At 43.4% G+C, this 18,827-nt stretch overlaps 1 protein-coding gene across 5 annotated transcripts in view; it reads right to left on the bottom strand.

The window, feature by feature from the left end:
* Window positions 1-18,380, bottom strand: part of KIAA0513 (KIAA0513 ortholog) — a 78,381-nt gene extending 60,001 nt beyond the window's left edge. For 2 of the 5 annotated variants that reach the window (XM_023732551.1, XM_023732550.1), the window contains exon 1: window positions 18,292-18,378. The gene's annotated coding sequence lies outside the window, so the exon portion shown is untranslated. Of the gene's footprint in view, window positions 1-18,291 lie in introns of all 5 variants that reach the window. The other 3 variants (XR_002824346.1, XR_002824347.1, XM_023732548.1) reach the window with 3 other exon arrangements.
* Window positions 18,381-18,827: the final 447 nt, after the last annotated feature.

Here is an 18,827-nt window from a genome sequence, read left to right as displayed (position 1 = left end):
TTACAATCAAGATTCTGGTAGACAAAGAGGGGTTAGAAATGATTAGGAGAGGGTCGAAGGGCCTCCATGGGACAAAACACTCAAATTCTTACTAGATAGGGCTGAGGATCAGATTACGTGGGCAAGGAGGTAGAAAAATTTGGGGGCTTACAATACTACAGTTCTTAATTCTTGTAATTTCTCATCTTCTGTCTACATGGAGGAAAGTGTTGTGCACGTAGAAAGTACTCTTGATCAAATAAGTTTTTTTGGTTTTTTAAAAACTAAACAAGATGTGTGTCATGGAGTGAACTGTATTGTATCCCTCCAAAATATTTGTCAACTTGGCCTAGGCCATGATTTACAGTATTGTGTGACTGTCCACTATTTTGTCATTTGATGAGATTTTCCTGTGTATTGTAAATCCTACCTCTATGATGTTAATGAGGCAGGATTACAGGCGGTTATGTTAATGAGGCAGGACTCAATCTACAAGATTAGGTTGTGTCTTAAATCAATATCTTTTGAGATATAAAAGAGAAAAGTGAGCAGAGAGACATGGGGACCTCATACCACCAAGAAATAAGAGCCAGGAGAATAGTGCCTCCTTTGGGCCTGGGGTCTCTGTGCTGAGAAGCTCCTTGACTGGGGAAGATTGATGACAAGGACCTTCCCCCAGAGCCCACAGAGAGAGAAAGCCTTCCCCTGGAGCTGGCACCCTGAATTCAGACTTCCAGCCTCCTAGACTACGAGAGAATACATTTCTCTTTGTTAAGGGCATCCACTTGTGGTATTTCTGTTATAGCAGCACTAGATGACTAAGACAGTGAGAAACAGCTAAGAGAATACCCACATGTAAAAGGGACAACTGCATGGTGAATAAAAACACACAAACAAGACAGATGCAATGAGAGGGAAACTCACAGAAATGATTCCTACCAACCGGGACCTGGAGAAATGTGGGCATCAGGTACCTGCAGAACCAGGAGGTCCAGTACACAACTAGCCAAAGACCAAAGTAAAAAGTAGCTTCAGTAAAAAGCAGCTCCCTGATCTGAGAAGTCAGAGTGTGTTAATATGAAATGCAGCACCTGGCTCGCTTTCATGTGGATGCAACAAAACTGCCTGCCACTTGCTACCTGCCACCATTTTCTCTTTGATCCCTCCTTAGGTGGATGCCACTTTGTGATGAACCTTACTGCTGCCTTGATCTGCCTTCCCCGTAAGGAACACAGCCAGGAGACTAAGAGGAGAACAAAAGTCCAGGCTAGATGTAAGGATCAAGTAGGTCACTCAGAGAAACTCAGCAGACACTGCAAGTTGAGTGCTGGTCTGAGACGGTGCACATGACCAGCAGGGGCTGTACCATGGGGGCCCACACACAGAGGACAGGCTTCATCACCGTATAAGAGGCTGATGGTGCCTTAGGATCTCTGAACCTTGGAAGCAGATCCCAATTCAGGGACTCCTCTGTTACATTCTTAAAGTAAAGTCATTGGGCCCCTGCTTAAGTATCAAATATTAGGCCTCACTTTCCCCAAGAAAGAACAGTGCTCACTCTGCTCAGGTGAACAGGGCTAAGGACTAGGTGTGTGGAGCAGCTCTCCATCTACTTTTTTTTTTTTTATTTTATGGTGGTAAAATATACATATTTGTCATTTCAACTGTTTTTATGTGGACGGTCAGTGACATTAATTATATTCACCATACTGTGCAAAACATCAGCACTATTTCCTTTTTTTTTTTTTATCACCCTTAACAGAAACTCAGTGCCCACTAAGCAATGACTCCTCCTTTCCCTCCCCCTACCCCCAGCCCCTGATAACCGCTAATAAACTTTGGTCTCTATGCATTTGCCTAGTCTAGATATTTCATATAAGTGGAATCAGACAATATTTGTCTTTTTGTGTCTGACTTGTTTCACTCAGCATGTTTTCAAGGTTGATCCATGTTGTAGCATGTACCAGAACTTCATTTCTCCTTATGGCTGACTAATATTCCATTGTATGGATATACCACATTTTGTGTATTCATCATCTCTTGATGGACACTTGGGTTGTTTCCACCTTTTGGCTATTGTGAATAATGCTGTAATGAATTTTGGTGTACATGCATGTTTGTGTTCCTACTTCTTTTGGGTATATACCCATGAGTGGAATTGCTGGGTCATATGATAACACTATGTTTAACTTTTTGAGGAACCACCAAACTGTTTTCCATAGAACTGCACCAAATTACATTTCTGCCAACAATGGATGAGGGTTCCAATTTCTCCACATCCTCACCAACACTTATTATTTTTCATTTTTCTGAGAATAGCCATCCTAGTGGGTGTGGTATCTCATTTTGGTTTTGATTTGCATTTTTCTAGTGACTAATAACTTTGAGCATCTTTTCATGTCCTTATTGACCATTTGTATATCTTTTTTGGTGAAATATCTATTCAAGCCCTTTGCCCATTTTCTGATTGGGTTGTTTGTCTTTTTGTTGTTGAGTTGTAGGAGTTCTTTATATATCCTGGATATTAAATCCTTATCAGATATGTGGTTCCTAAATATACTCTCCCATTATATAGGTTGTTCTATCTACTCTTTTGTGCCACAGAACTGTCTAGAAAGACCTATTATTATTACAGGTCAATAATTACTAGGGATAGATACTTTTTTTTTTTTTAGAGAAGCATTATTTGTTGGTGGAAGCCTAGAGAATGTTTCCAGAGTTGTTGGGAAAGTAGGGGTCTCGTTTTACCACAAAGAAAGTAACCACAGTCAAAGCTTCCTCTCTCAGAGGCCTGTAGGGAGAGGTGTGATTTCTGAGTCACTTCCCTGAAGCTGGTGACCTGCTTTGGGTGACACAGGAGAGCACATCTTACCTTCCTGGAGGTGCACAACACTTGCACGTGAACTCTGGGTACTGGTTCAACTCCCCTCCCTTCCAAACCAGCATCACTGATCCAATTTCCTCAATATTGATAGGAACAAAGGCACCAGGCCACAAAGAACTTAATGAGTGACTGCAAAGAAAAGAGACATGACTCCTGGCCAAAGGCTTCCTTCTGGCCCATTGAGGTTTTTATGAAACAAAGATGAGAAAACTTTAGAAGGGTACAAAGGACCAGGTAAAGCATTTGAAACAATTAAAATGTCACCTCAACCAGCAAACAGCAAAACACTCTAGCTGAAGAACAGAACAGAAAACCAACCACACATCACGAGAGCAGCATGTCATGTGTTCGTGGCAACGTGACGCGGGGAAGGGCAGGATCACATTCTCCTCCACTCAGTGTCTCAGCCTGTCACAAACCTCCACCCATCATGGGACACGGAGCCAGGACTAGAGACACAGGGGCAAATGGCTTTCGGCCAAGACTGCAAATAAGTCTGACGCCCATCTCCAATTTTCAACTCCCTCTCTGGCTTCTGTTTGTTTTTTCCTGGAATGATTTGCCCCAGTTTCCTCACTGCTGCCTCCTTTGTTTGAGGATATGTAAATATTTTCCTAAAATCCTATTCCACATTCACAGGCTTTAATGGAAGAGGTTCAAATAATTGTTTTTGGACTCAAACTCTCCCAAACCACAACATGGAGGAAAGTGCATTTTACTGAGTGCTTTGATCAGACAATATCTGCTAGGTTGCTTCAATGTTCAGAGAGACAGAAAGAGAGCGAGAGAAAGAGAATATACTGGCTCTAACAGCAGGGTATCGGCTATACTACAGAGTAGTCTGAGATATGAAATGAGGGTCATCTTATTAAGTATTTTATCGATTATTATACCATCCATTATAGAAATAATACAGTCACATTTTTTCTGAAAATTTTCTTTCCTTAAAAATTAATACTAACATCTTACATTCCTGTGGTACATTTTTTACAAATGATGAACCACAATAAGAGAAACAATGTGCAAGGGGAAAAGTGTATGTGGACACTCTGTATTTTCTACACAATTTTTCTGTAAACCTGAAATTGCTCTAAAAAACAAAGTCTATTAAAAAATTCTCATCTGAATAAAAGGATGGTATTTTCAGACACCTCAAACAAGTCACTGCTTCTATCTCTCAGATAACCTCATGAGACATTTTGTCACACCTGAGTGCTGCTGTAGTGCACCGTATGAAACTCTCTGAAGCAAGTCAAAGCCAGCTGCTTCGGTTCATGATAATGGTGGGAGAAAGCCAAGCTGGTCTGGGTCATTCTTTTCCACAAATGTTAATTATTACTATTATTTAATATTCTTTAATAATTAAATAATAATTACAGCTAACATTCATTGTGGAAACCCCAGTGGGGTAGGGGTTAAGTGCTACGGCTGCTAACCTAAAGGTTGGCAGTTGGAATCCACCAGGCACTCCTTGGAAACTCTATGGGGCAGTTCTACTCTGTCCTATAGGGTCGCTATGAGTTGGAATCGACTCAACAGCAATGGGTTTAGTTTTTTTTTTCCTTTTTTTAACATTCATTGCATGCTCACTGCACACCAGGCACTAAGCTAATGCTGTATACTAACAATTCTCATAGTAACATAAGAAGCTGGTCTATTATTATCTCCATTTTATGCATGAAGAAACTTTAAGGCTCAGAAAAGTTAAATAGCTTGTCTAAAGCCATTGAGTTACAATGGAAGAGTCTAGATAAAAGCAGAGTTTGACTCTACAACCTTGCTATGATGCACACAGGTAACTGTTTGCTGATGTAGGGGCATGAATAAGGCCACCCCAAATAGCTGTGGTAGACTGGTGGATTAGTATTCCCTATACTAGTATCTCCACCACCTGTTTGTCAATTTGTCATATTGTGGTGGCCTGCATGTTGCTATGATGCTGGAAGCTATGCCACCAATATCTCAAATGCCAGCAGTTTCACCCATGTTGGACATGTTTCAGTGGAGCTTCCAGACAAAGACAGACTAGGAGGAAAAGCCTGGTGATCTACTTTCAAAAATAAGCCAATGAAAACCATATAGATCACAGAATATTGTCTAAGACTTTGACTTGCTTACTTTGGACGCATTATCAGGAGGACTGAGAGCTGGAGGACATCATGTTTGGTAAAGTGGAGAGCCAGTGAAGGCAAATGAAACACTCAAAGAGACAGACTGACACAATGGCTGTAATAATAGACTCAAACATACCAACAATCATGAATACGGTGCAGGACCAGGCAACTTCTCCTTCTGTTATACATGGGTCAGAGCCAACTTGATAGCAACTAACAACAGAGATTGGACAACAAGGAGGGCTTATTAGTCCTTTTCACCCAGAAATGCTGAGTTTTATAAAAGTTACTCAATGTCTAAAGGAAGAAGGGAAAAAATTGAACGATTAAAAAAATTGTTGTTAGGTACTGTCTTAGTCATCTAGTGCTGCTCCAACAAAAATACCACAAGCGGATGGATTTAGCAAAGAGAAGTTTATTCTCTCACAGTCCAGTAGGCTACAAGTCCAAACTCAGGGCGTCAGCTCCAGGAGAAGGCTTTCTCTCTCTGTCGGCTCTGGAGAAAGGTCCTTGTAATGCATTAGTCTTTCCTTGGTCTGGGAACTTCTCTGGGCAGGAACCTCAGGTCCAAAGGACGCGCTCTGCTCCCGGCACTGCTTTCTTGGTGGTATGAGGTTCCTCTGTGTCTCTGCTCGCTTCTCTCTTTTATATTGCAAAAGAGATTGCATTAAGACACTACCTAATTTTGTAAACCTCATTAGTATTACCTCATCACAGTGATAGAACTTACAACACATAAGGAGAACCTCATCATAGTGATAGAGCTTAAAACCCATAAGGAAATCACATCAGATAACACAATCATACAATACTGGGAATCATGACCTAGCCAAGTTGCTACACATTTTTTGGGGGACACAATTCATAGCAACCCTATATACCACAGAACGAAACACTGCCCGATCCTGCTCCATTCTCACGATCATTGCTATGTTTGAGCCCATTGTAGCAGCCACCGTGTCAATCCATCTCATTGTGGGTTTTCCTCTTTTTTGCTGACCCTCTACTTTACCAAGCATGATGTCCTTCTCCGGGGATTGGTCCCTCCAGATAACATATCCAAAGTACATAAGATGAAGTCTCGCCATGCTTGCTTTAAGGAGGATTCTGGCTGTACTTCTTCCAAGACAGATTTGTTCATTCTTCTGGAAGTCCATTGTATATTTAACATTCTTTGCCAACACCATAATTCAAAGGCATCAATTATTCTTCAGCCAATTCTTCTTTGGTCACGAAAGAATAAAGCAGATGCTTACTAAGTAGTGGGGGAAAATAGCTGTGCACTAAAAAATTCCATGCTTTCCGCTTTACTTAAATAAAATCCAAAGATTTTAGGGTTAGATAAGACTTCTGAAAAGATGAACAGGGGTTTCACAAACAGATAATAAAGGGGCAGGGAGAGGGAATAGCAGGTGAAAAGGTGAAGACTCATAGAAATTGTTTCACAGATGAGGAAACTGAGACCCAGAGCAGGGAAGTGACAGGAAGAAGTCAGGTCAGCAAAGTTACATCGGTTCCCACAGCACTGCGTCTGCCTCCAGTGTCAACAACTGGGTAAAACAGACAAGCAGGAACATGCAGGATTACACCTGCTGCTGGAGTTGTCTGTCATCTCCCTGCTTGATACTATGTCCTAAATTCTTACCATGAAAAACAGAAGAACCTGGCCAATGCTTCTGGGGCACTTCTCTCTCCTCTGATGGAGGGATGATGATTTGCAAGAACAGGTGCTATTTCATAGAGCTCAGGTCATTCATCTGACAAACGTTTACTAATCTTCTACAATGTACCAGGCAGAGTCCCCTGGTGGCACAAGTGGCTATTAACCAAAAAACTGGCAGTTCGAATCCACCCAGAGGCACCTTAGAGGAAAAGCCGGATGATCTACTTCTAAAAAATCAACCACTGAAAACCCTATGTAGTTGTTCTACTCTGACATACGTGGGGAGGTCATGAGTCAGGGTCAACTTAACTGCAACTGGTTTAGTTTTGGTTTGGTTAACATGTACCAGGAACTGTGATAAGCTGTGAGGATACAAAGATGAATAGGATATGGCCCCTCATTTCTCAAACACAATCTAGAGAAAGACAGACATAAGTCAATTATCACAACTGTCTGACAAGTGCTGTAATTCCAGGGTGCAGGTGCTAATAGGAGCACAGGAGTCTGATAGTCAGACAAGGGAATGAGAGATATTCCAGGCAGAGAATACAGCTGGCACAAAGCCGCTAGCATAAGGTGGTTTGATATACCCTTATACAGCTAATTCAGATTTACTCAGACTTAGCTGGAGAGATGGCAAGGAAAAAAACTATTGCCAAGTCTAGCATAACTTCAGTTTCTGTTTGGAATCATTCCCCCAAAACCTTAAAATTGAAATATATATCATCAATCATTTTCCTACTCACAATAATATGGGAGCCATATCTCCGTACGTTTTTTGGATACATATCATTCTGCACACTAATCCTGCTCTGAAGTATAATGAGGTGCTTGTTAAAAAGTGGTTAGCAGTGGTGGAGTTGGCAGATGTTTGAATGTAAGTGGAAAGAAACAGAGCTCTGCTGTTGTTTTGCTTTGAAGGCATCTAAATGGCTTCAAAAGGGGTGCTTTAAATGTATTCATCCACAGTCTCAAGGCAGAGGCTTCTCTCCATGCCTCTTCTGCAGGACTGTAATTAACGGTTTAAAAATGGAGTCAATTTTCTTTCATTTCATATACTTTGGCTAGAGGAAGCTCCTGTTCAGTCTGTCCATTTTGGAAAATAAATGACAGGTATAGGAGGACAGCATTTAAACTAGGGGAGAGAGAAGGCAAGATGGGAATGAAAAGACGGGGCTGTGAAGAACCTGCCAAGTTTCTGAGATGAATCACCTTCTTGACGTTATCTGGGGCAAGTCTGAGCAGATGTATAGCCACAGTGACTATAGCAGGGCTCTCAACAGTGGCACTGCAATGCTTGGGGACAGGTCACTCTCTGTGGTGGGGGCCGTCCTATGTATTGTAGGATGTTCAGCAACATCCCTGGCCTCTACTCACTCTCCCCTAGTTGTGACAATCAAAAATGTCCCAAGATGTTGTCAACTGTCCCCAGTTGAAAATCCTTGATCTATGTTAACTCAGACCAGCAACAACTCCAAAAGAATCACAATCATATTAATTGCTTCCTGTTGAAATCCCTTCCCTCTTTAGTACCACTGTCACCTAAAAAATAAATCCAATAGAGTTATCATCATAGATTTTTGATAATAATAAGTCCCTGTGTGGAACACTTAATACTTTTGGTTATAGGGAACTTTGTACATTAAACTCCCTAATGAAAATAGACTCCAATTGGCACTGTCTACTCGGCAGGACAGTAAGTGGAGAGTTGAGTGTTTCATTTGTTCACTCATTTGTTTGTTCAATCAACAAATACGGTTGAGCAACAAATAGTGTGCCAGCCATTGTCTAGGTGAATAAGACAAAAGCCCAGCCCTCTGGGAGCTCAGTTCTAGTTGGAAAACAAAGACGTAAACAAATTAATCATTACAGTCCATCACAAGTGCTATGAATAAAATAAAACTGTATTTTGGATTAGAGCTGCCCTATATAATATGATAGCCACTTGACATCCGTGGCTACTGAGCACTTGAAATGTGACACATTGGAATTGAAATGTGTTGTAAGTGTAAAACAGATTGCCAAGATTTTATATTTTGATAATGGTACAAAATGACAATATTTTAGATACACTGGATACAATCAAATATATTACCAAAATTAATTTCACCTCTTTCTTTACTTGTTTAATATGGCCATTAGAAAATTTGAAGTTACACGTGTGGCTCCCATAGTATTTCCATTGGACACCACTGGGTTACAGAGACTAGGAGGCCGGGAGCCCTGTCGGCCTAAGAAAGTGGGAAGGTCACCTGGAGGAGGTACCTCAATGTCTCAGCTAGTCCCAGACCTGGAGGATGAGGGTCTCAGACCGAGAGTCTGCAGTGGCAAGGACACCGTGCTGTGTGGGATGCACAAAGGGGAGTGCAGGAAGGGCTGAGGCTAGAAGGCTGCTGGGGGCCAGGCAACATGGGCAGGGCTTGCAGGTCAGTTAAGGAGCTGGAGGGGGGTGGGTCTCAACCTAAGAGCAAGGGGAAAGTTCTGGAGGGTCTTAATCAGGGTAATGGCATCATTAGATTTTGAAAAGGTGCTGCACTCTGGCTGCTGTGAAGAACGGATTGGCACATGAGCAAGAATAGAAGCAGAGCCCCAGGAGGAGGTGTTAACCTCGTGGGACCCCCCCAGCTCTTGGCTCTAGGTCATTAGACAAGGGTTCTTTGGGAGAGGGTAGAAGATGAAGCCAGAGATGCTATTTCTTTCCCCTAGGATAGCTGAGTCTTGTTAATTCTACTTACATTAAAACTTTGATTACACAGACTACCTCCTTCTCCTACAAGAGCAGATAAATGAGGTGTTTTTTTAATTATCCAAACTGAGCCTTGGGATTATAAGAGTGATCTTGCTGCTTAATGAAGTTCCCCATAATCTGCCTCCTCATAGAGGAGAGGGTATTAGACTAGTTTTACTCTGTTAATGGGTTTCCTACTGGCTTTATACCCCAGCACCCCCAGTTATGTTAAAAATACTGGGGGAGGGGGTAGTTCTTAGGTTTGACATTGATTTGGTTTCCTTCTACTCACAAGATTTCCATCCCTTCTCACTGGTTCCATTTTGCATCTTAGTTTCCCAGGTTCCCCTAAGTCCCCTAGCTCTAGGATGTCAGCTTAGCAGCAGCCATTTAAACTTGTTTACTCTGGCATTTTCCGCTCGCCATTTGCTGCACTGTTCTGGAGTCTCATTTTTCCCTAGCTCATTGGTCATTTTTGCTACCGTTGAGTCATTTGCTCTGAGTCATGCCTGGCTGTGACGCAAAGGCCAGGAAGGGCCTCAGCCCACACCTGGTTTAGGAAAGGATGCCACTGAGGAACAAGAGCTACACCAGGCACGTTTTCCTAAATGGATTCAGTAATGAAGAGGGAAAAAAATTCCCTCTTTCCTTTTTTTTTTTTTCAAATCCCAAAGTTATCACTTCACTCAGCATTTGTTGGAAATGATTTCTATTACACAGTGAGTCTTGGTCATTCATTTCCAAGTTTTAGAGGCAGGAGAACAGGCTCTGAATGAGCCCATACAATTCCCAAGAATAAAAGCAAGTTTTTCTTAGGTAAGGTTCTTCCTCTATCATGCAACACAGACCTTCATACATATATGCTATCTTTGATGGCTTCCCCTTTTGAGAGCTGTGATGATACTACGTGACATAAGGACCATGAACAAAACTCTAAACTGAGTACCTAAAATGAGGAGAGACAATGGGGACTAGGGAAACATGGAAACTCAATGCAACGTGGCACCCTGGATTAGATTCTAGAACAGAAAGAGGACATTAGTAGAAAGCTGTCATTTAGCACATAAGGATATCCAGTGGCATTACCACATGCCTGGCCCACCCCAAGGCCAAAGGCAGCACATTTACAAGATGGCAGATGGGGTCAGAGGCAGTCTATGGCACTGCTATCCTTCCTCTGTACTGAACAATAACTAAAAACATCTATAATAAAAAGGAATGAAGTACTGACACGACATGGATGAACTCTGGAAATATTATGCTGTGTGGAAGAAACCAATTGCAAAAGAAAACATATTATAAAATTTCATTTATATAAAATGTCTAGAGAAAGCTAATTTTTAGAGTTTGAAAGTAGATTTGTGGTTTCCAGGGGCTGGGGGAAGGGAGAATGGGGAGTTACTGCTAATGATTTTCTTCTGGGGTGATAAAAATGTTCTGAAATTAGATTATGGTGATGGCTGCACCACTCAGTAAAGTTACTAAAAACCACTGAATTGTACACGTTCCTCTCTAGTAAGAGAAAATCTAGCATTTACCAAGGTAGCAATCCCTTCCATCTTTGAAAAGTTCTGACTATCATAAAAATCATTCATTCAACAAATATTTACTGAGTACCTACTATATGCTAGGCGCTGTATTGGGCACCACCGATACAGTGGTGTTAAAAATAATCAAAACTCAAGGAAATTGAAACATAAGGTTTATTCTGAGCAGTTATTGTATACATACACAGGGAGACAATTCTGATTTAAAAAAAGCAAATGGCTCAAAGTAGGCTCTTTTTAAAGAGAAGAGGAGGGAGAAGAATAGAAGATCAACCATTGGCTAATCTTAACATAATTGACCCTGCCCTCCCCCTATTACTGAGATCAACTGATATCAGAATACTAGGTGGTCTCTGGTCTGGCAGCTAAAAATTTCGTTTTGTGGGTAAGAAAAAACCTTAAAATCAAAGTAAGATGTCTGTTACTAATTTTTCTCTTTGACAGTGGTTAATGGCAGGAATGGGAACAGACAATAAAAGAGCTATCAAATAAGTAAGGTAATTTCTGATATCACTATGAAGAAACAGAAACTGTAATATGCTAGAGTGAGTGTGTTAGAGACTGGGAGGAAAAAAGAAGATTAGATTGTTAGGGAAGGCCTCATAAGGATGTGATATTGGAGCTGTGACCTGAATGACAGGGATCCGGCCATGAGAAAAATCTGGCAGAGGAATGTTCCAGACAGGAAGTGCAACCAGTGCAAAGGCCCTGAGGCAGGGCGAGCTAGGTATGCTCAAGGCACAGAAAGAAGGCTGGACCTTGGTGAGTGACAGCAGTAGAAGGTGAAACTGGAGAAACAGGCAAGGCCAGTACTTGTATCTCTGCCATGGTTGACCATGGTAAGGAGTTAGGATTTGATCCCAAGAGTACTGAGAAACCACTGGAGGATTTTCAGCAGGGGAGAGACATAATTTGACTCTGATGATCTCATGATCTCTGGCAAGTGGTTAAAGCAATTGAATGCTAACCAAAAGGTTGGCAGTTTGAAACCACCACTCTGCAGAAGAAAGATGTGGCAGTCTGTTTCCATAGAGATTTACAGCCTTGGAAACCCTGTGGGGTTGCTATGAGTCAGAATTGACTCCATGGCAGTGGGTTTTGGTGGGTTTATAGAACACAGTTAATAAATGACAGCCCGGAACTCTCTGAAATCATGGCTCCCAAGATTCTCCAGGCTTACCAGCTCTTATTCATCCAGATTCCAGCAACTGTCAATGAAAATGCTTACTTTCTTTCTATGTCCTTCATTAAATGTGATGTCCAAACCACTGTGGAAAACTATATGGTGCTTTCTCAAAAAATTAGAAATAGAACTATCCTATGATCCAGAAATCCCACTCATAGGTATATACCCTAAACCAATAAAAACCAAACCCATTGCCATCGAGTCAATTCCGACTCATAGCAACCCTATAGAACAGAGTAGAACTGCCCCACAGGGTTTCCAAGGAGCAGCTCGTGGATTTGAACTGCCGACCTTTTGTTTAGCATTCAACTGCTTTAGCAAGCGAGCTTTTAACCACTGCACCACCAGGGCTCCAGATATATACCCTAGATACCTAAGAATAATGACATGAACAGACATACACACACCATTTTCACTGCTGCTTTATTCCCAATAGCAAATAAATGGAAACAACCAAAGTACTCATCAATGGATGAATGGATAAGCAAATTGTGGTACATACATACAATGGAATACTAAACAACCATAAAGAACAATGATGAGTCTGCAAAACATAACATGAATGGACCTAGAGAGCATAATGCTAGCTGAAATAAGTCAAGCATATAAGGACAAATATTGTACGATTCCTCTTTTATAAGAAGACAAGAATAGATATCTAAAGAGAGACCAATGTTCACTGGTGATTGGGAGAGTAGCGGGGATAGGGAAAAGTGCGTTTCAGATCGTAGTTGCTATTAGGTGCTGTTAAGTCAGTTATGACCCGTAGCGACCCGATGTACAACAAAATGAAACACTGCCTGGTCCTCAGCCACACCCACAATAGTTGCAATGTTTGAGCCTATTGTTGCAGCCACTGTGTCAATCCACCTCAGTTGAGGTTCTTCCTCTTTTTTGCTGACCCTCTACTTTACCAAGCATGATGTCCTTCTCCAGGGACTGGTCCCTCTTGATAACATGTCCAAAGTACTTTAGATGAAGTCTTGCCATCCTCGTTTCTAAGGAGCATTATGGCTGTACTTCTTCCAAAACCAATCTGCTCATTCTCCTGGCAGTCCATGGTTGTCATGGATTGAATTGTGTCCCCCCAAAATATCTGTCAGCTTGGCTATGCCATGATTCCCAGTATTGTATAACTGTCTACCATTTTGTCATATGATGTGGTTTTCCTATGTGTTGTAAATCCTATCTCTATGATGTGATGAGATGGGATTAGCGGTGGTTATATTAACGAGGCAGGACAAATCTACAGGATTAGATTGTGTCTTAAGCCAATCTCTTTTGAGATATAAAAGAGAGAAGGGAGTAGAGAGACATGGGGACCTCATACCACCAAGAAAGAAGCACCAGGAGCACAGTGTGTTCTTTGGACTTGAGGTTCCTACGCAGAGAGGCTCCTAGACCAGGGGAAGATTGATGGCAGGGACCTTCCACCAGAGCCGACAGAGAGAGAAGGCCTTCTCCTGGAGCTGATGCCCTGAATTTGGACTTCTAGCCTACTAGACTATGAGAGAACAAGCTTCAGTTTGTTGAAGACATCCACTTGTGGTATTTCTGTTATAGCAGCACTAGACAGCTAAGACAATGGTATATTCAATATTCTTTGCCAGTACCATAATTCAAAGATGTGAATTCTTCTTTGGTCTTCCTTATTCATTGTCCAGCTTTCACACGCATATGACGCAACAGAAAATACCATGGCTTAGGTCAGGTGCATCTTAGTCCTCAAAGTGACATCTTTGCTTTTGAACACTTTAAAGAGGTCTTTTGCAGAGATCTGCCCAGTGCAATATGTCATTTGATTTCTTGACTGCTGCTTCCATGGGCATTGATTGTGGATCCAAGTAAAATGAATTCCTTGACAACTTCAATATTTTGTCCTCTTGCCATGATGTTGCTTATTGGTCCAGTTGTAAGAATTTTTGTTTTCTTTATGTTGAGGTGCAATCCATGTTGAAGGCTGTAGTCTTTGATTGTAGAGACTTTTTTTTGGATGATGGGAAAAGAGGCACCAAATACGGATAAAGTGAGCACAAAACAATTAAAGTAAAAACGTTTTTGAGCACATACGGATGGATGTAGGCATATTAGTATACACGTAGGTAAAGGTGTGTACATAGATGAAAACCTATGTACACCTAAAACCTATAAACTAAAAAAACCAAACCTGTTGCCGTCAAGTTGATTCCGACTCATAGCGACCCTAGAGGACAGAGCATCCTCATAGGGTTTTCAAGGAGCACCTGGTGGATTCAAACTGCCAACCTTTTGATTAGCAGCTATAGCGCTTAACTACTACACCACCAGGGTTTCTGAAGTATCTGTATGTACATGTAAATACAAATATGTGAGTGCAGGCACATATATTCATTTAAGACAGAAATACGGAAACTCTATAGATATAACCAACCACATTCCAAGATTGGTTTTCTAGGTTTGAAAGCTTAGGACCGTAGTCTCATGGGACAACTCAGTCAATTGGCATAACATAGTTCACAAAAATCATGATCTGCATCCTAGTGAAGTGAGTAGCATCTGTGGTCTTAAAAGCTTGTGGGTAGCCATCTAAGACACACTACAGGTTTCTGGTTGCCAGGAGCAAAACAGTAAGAAGGTAGCCAAAAGCTCAGAAAAGAAACAAGTCTACACCAGCCACAACCTCCTGTACCCTGAGACCAGAAGAACTAGCTGGTACCCAGCTACCACCACTGACCATTCTGACTGGGGTCGCAACAGATGATCCCAGATGGAATGGGAGAAAAATGTGGAACAGAACTCAAATTCTTACTTAAAAAAAAAGAGCCAGACAAACTAGAACAGCAGAGAACAGAGGACTCCCTGAGACTATAGCCCTGATACCCTCACTAAACCCAGAACTGACCCTATCCCCTGAGATCACCCTTTAGTGAAACAGCGGAGTGCCACACAAAATAAATGATATTACCCATAAGATCTGTGCTCTACTTAAAAGCCATCAGTATGAAACAAAAGGTCAACAATTACTCAAAAGCAAAGTTTAGAAGGGGGCAGGGAAATTAGAGTCCTGGAAGTGTAATAAACAGAACACATTTAAAGAGAATACTGACACACTGTGATAAATGTAACTAATGTCACTGAACAATTTGTATGCAAATTGTCAAATGGGAATCCAACATGCGGTAAATGTTCACCAGAAACTCAATTAAAATTAAAAAAAAAAAAGGTGTGATGTCCAGAAAAGAACACAATATTCTAAGCATGGAAGAGACTAGAACTATCACCTTTCTCAGTCCAGACCTGTCCTACTGATGTGTCTCAAGATCACCGTGGCTTTTAATTCTGTTGTATACCATCGACTTGCTGAAACTTCTCTCAGGCAAGCTCCCTGAAGTCCTTTTTGTGATGCCCAGACCTAGAAAATGGGATTTAAGCTTGTTCTTCCTCAATGAGAACAGCTGTGCCCTGTTTTTTTTTTTTTTAAAAAAAAAGGTCACCATAACCTAAACAATGCCACACTTATTTAAAAAATGGTTAAAACAAACAAAACACTGGGCCAGCTCCAGTTTCACAACCACTGAATTTCTCTTCTGGGTGGAGGATAAGAAAACTATTAGAGCAAGTTTACGTAGAATTGCCTTGTACCTGTTCTCTTGCATCACATGTCTGAAGACATCCAGACTATTTGGAAACACTCAGGTCTTAAGCGAAAGACACTCCTTGTGATTGCACTTCCCACTAGATTTCTCAAAGACATATAAACAAATCTGAGTAGATGCAGACTCTCAAGCCTGGGGAGGGGGAAGTGGTGAAGCTCAGCTTCAGCTGCACCAGTGAGCTAGACTGACTTAGTGACCAGGGCCATGGGGGAGAGGAAGATGCTCGCTAAGGGTTGCTGGAGAAGACCTGGGGCCCCTTGTGTGTAAATATAATTAGCCCAGATCCTTCCCACATCCCATTTCCCAGAAGGGTGACATGCTACTGCATATGGTCTCAGACAACTAGGTTCAAGTCTTCCCTTTGTCCCCTCATAGCTAAGTGATCTTGGGCAACTCACTTAGCCTCAGTTTCCTTATCTGTAACATGGGAATGATAAGACTACCTATCACTCACAAGTTTATGGTAAAGATTCATTAAGATTTTATGTGTTTAAGCACTTTATAAATTACTTTGTCATATAAAAGTGAGGAGTTATTATTGGCAATAAGATTTTTTCCTCCTCCCTTAAATCTCTTTCCTGCTGTCTATTGACTTTTCTTTTTCTTTTCATCTCTCCAGATTGCTTCTGATGTTTCTCTCAACCTGCTTACTTTCTTTTAGGAGTCAGAGAGAGAGGCATATGCATGATTCACCCCATCCTAAACCTTCCTTAGGGTTTGTCCTAAAAGAAGCCCCTCAAAGACATTTGGAGTTACCATGAGACAATTTACTTTTGAAGAACTAAACTCATTGCCACTGAGAAAGAACCATATCTAGTATCTGTCAATGTTCTCCACTTTCTGGAATCGTGTAGCAAATTATTTAAGGTTCATGATGTACTAATGTCACTGTGTGGCTTCCCTTTGCCTTTGGTTGTTACATTTGCAAATAAGACAAACTAATCTTCATGTTGACACATACCAAAAAAAGGACGAACACTGCAAAAGACATTGGATATATTCCAGAACCAAATAAGAGAGGCTAGAGATGGTCTGGTGAACACCCGGAGGGCCTGTATGTAAGTCCTAAGCATTGTCATTTCTTTCATGGCAAAAGAGATTCTCATGAGTCAACTTTTTCACCGTGAGCTGATCTCAACAGCCCATCGCTCTGTGCTTTCCATGGGTAAGCAGTCCTGCTTCTGAACAAAGTGGAAGCAAGAAGGAGCGACACCTGAGGGGAGAGAATGAACAAAGGGAGAAACAGAAATGCAGGAAAGACAGGAAGGAACGCTTATGCACAACAAAATCCCAGCTTTTTTTTTTTTTTCCTTTACTTAGTTTGTTGTTAAGAATCTTGGGAAAGGGTGCCTCTAATCAAAATGAGTCTGAAACATTGGCATTAGGTTACAATGACCTGGACGGCAGCCTGGCTATGCTGGCCCTGACAGCTGTCAGCTTGTGGCTCTGACACTGACTCACCATGTGACAATCTCCACAACCGAGCACCCCACCTATGCCAGTTCCCAGGTGGGTTCCTGCTCCCGCTACAGGCTGGCACTGCCCCCCCCAACCCCTGCCCCAGCACTTAACTAAAGAGGAATAGGACTGGCCCGGCGCTTCTGCAAAGTCTTTTTCCTCTTCCCCTTTCTGTTCTCCCAAATCTAAGCATCCTGCGGCCTAGGGAAGAACAAACCAAGTACAAGGGGAAAAAATACACCCAGCTCCAGGAAGACGAAATGCTGTCCTTTCAAAGACCCTGGACACCGGCTCAGTCCATCAGGAGCCAGCTGTCCTAACGTGGGCTTCCAGCCACGTGGATGCTGCCGTCCCTCTGCACACCTCTTCCTTCCTGCCTGACCGTCAGCTCCGAGGGACGTCGAGGGACAAGGGCCGGGAGCTGCCAGGCCGAGTCCATAGGGACCCACCCCCTCAACTTGCCCCAGGCGCAGCGAGGCAGCAAACTCAGAAAAAGACAAGAACGCACGACTCGACCTAGGTTGTCCCCACCCGGGTCCCCGCCCCCCGCCCCAGCCTGTCTTCCAGGCGTCTGTGGGCTCCTCGTTCCCTAGGACGGAGAACCAGCTCCATTCAAAGCCATTGAGCGCCAACATCTGCTACCGGGGACACCTTCTCCATTGCCCCTTCCTCCATCCCAGGCACCTCATCGCGCTCACTGGGGCCCGGGCTACTTTCCCTGCTTCCTTGTCTCTCACGAGCGTGGGCTCTGCAGACACCCCGAGGCCCTCGCTCTGACCCCACTAAGACCCAAGTCCTTGTCATCCCACTCACAGCCCCCTCACCCCGCCACCCTACGGAGAACCCGGTCCTGTCATCCAAGGCATCCCCAGCCTGCCCGGAGAGAATCCCGCGGACCCCATCTGTCGTCTCCTCAGAGCCCGGTCCTGTCACCCAAAGCGTCCCCAGCTGTCCCCTTGTTGAGCCCCGCGGTCCCCATCCGCCGTCTCCTCAAAACCCCGTCCTGTCCCCGCCGCTCCCCGGCCATCACTCCTGGGGACGCACCCTTCCCCTCAACCCGGCGGGCAAGCCCAGAGGCGCCCCGCGGCCCCTCTCACCGCGGCGGCCGGGTGCGCTGACGAGCCGGCTGACAAGAGAGGGCCGACGAGGCACGGGACGCGCAGCTGAGGTGACTGCGCTGGCTGCGAGCAGCCGGGTCCTTCCGAGCGCGCGTTCGGCAGCGGGAGCGCGCGCGCTGTCAGTCAGCGGGACAGCCCACCTCATCTGCGCAGGCGCTGATGCCGGCCGCTCTCCCCGCTCCCCAGCAGGGAATCCCGGGAGCCACAAGGGGCACGTGACAGGAAGAGCATTGGCGCTTCTCACCGCTATCCGTGGTACTAGGGGTCTCGGCTGTAATCGGGGGGTCGCTGGCATCTTCGGGCCAGGGTCGACGCCTTGCCTGGCAGGAAGCTTGGTCCCCCCGCCCGATAGGAAACCGCGGCTGAGCGGGACAGTCCGGCGCCGGTTCGGAAACCATCGGCGAGAAGGGACTTATGAATCGTTGTGGAACGTCCCGGGAATGTAGTTTCCTAGATCCTCTCAAAAATAGAGTGTTCTCTCGGACCCGGAAGAGTCGAGTGAGGCAGGCCTTTCT

Source organism: Trichechus manatus, unplaced genomic scaffold, assembly GCF_000243295.1.
Source record: "Trichechus manatus latirostris isolate Lorelei unplaced genomic scaffold, TriManLat1.0 scaffold00053, whole genome shotgun sequence".
In the NCBI taxonomy this organism is placed as follows: domain Eukaryota; kingdom Metazoa; phylum Chordata; class Mammalia; order Sirenia; family Trichechidae; genus Trichechus; species Trichechus manatus.
This window is presented reverse-complemented; position numbering and strand designations above follow the sequence as displayed.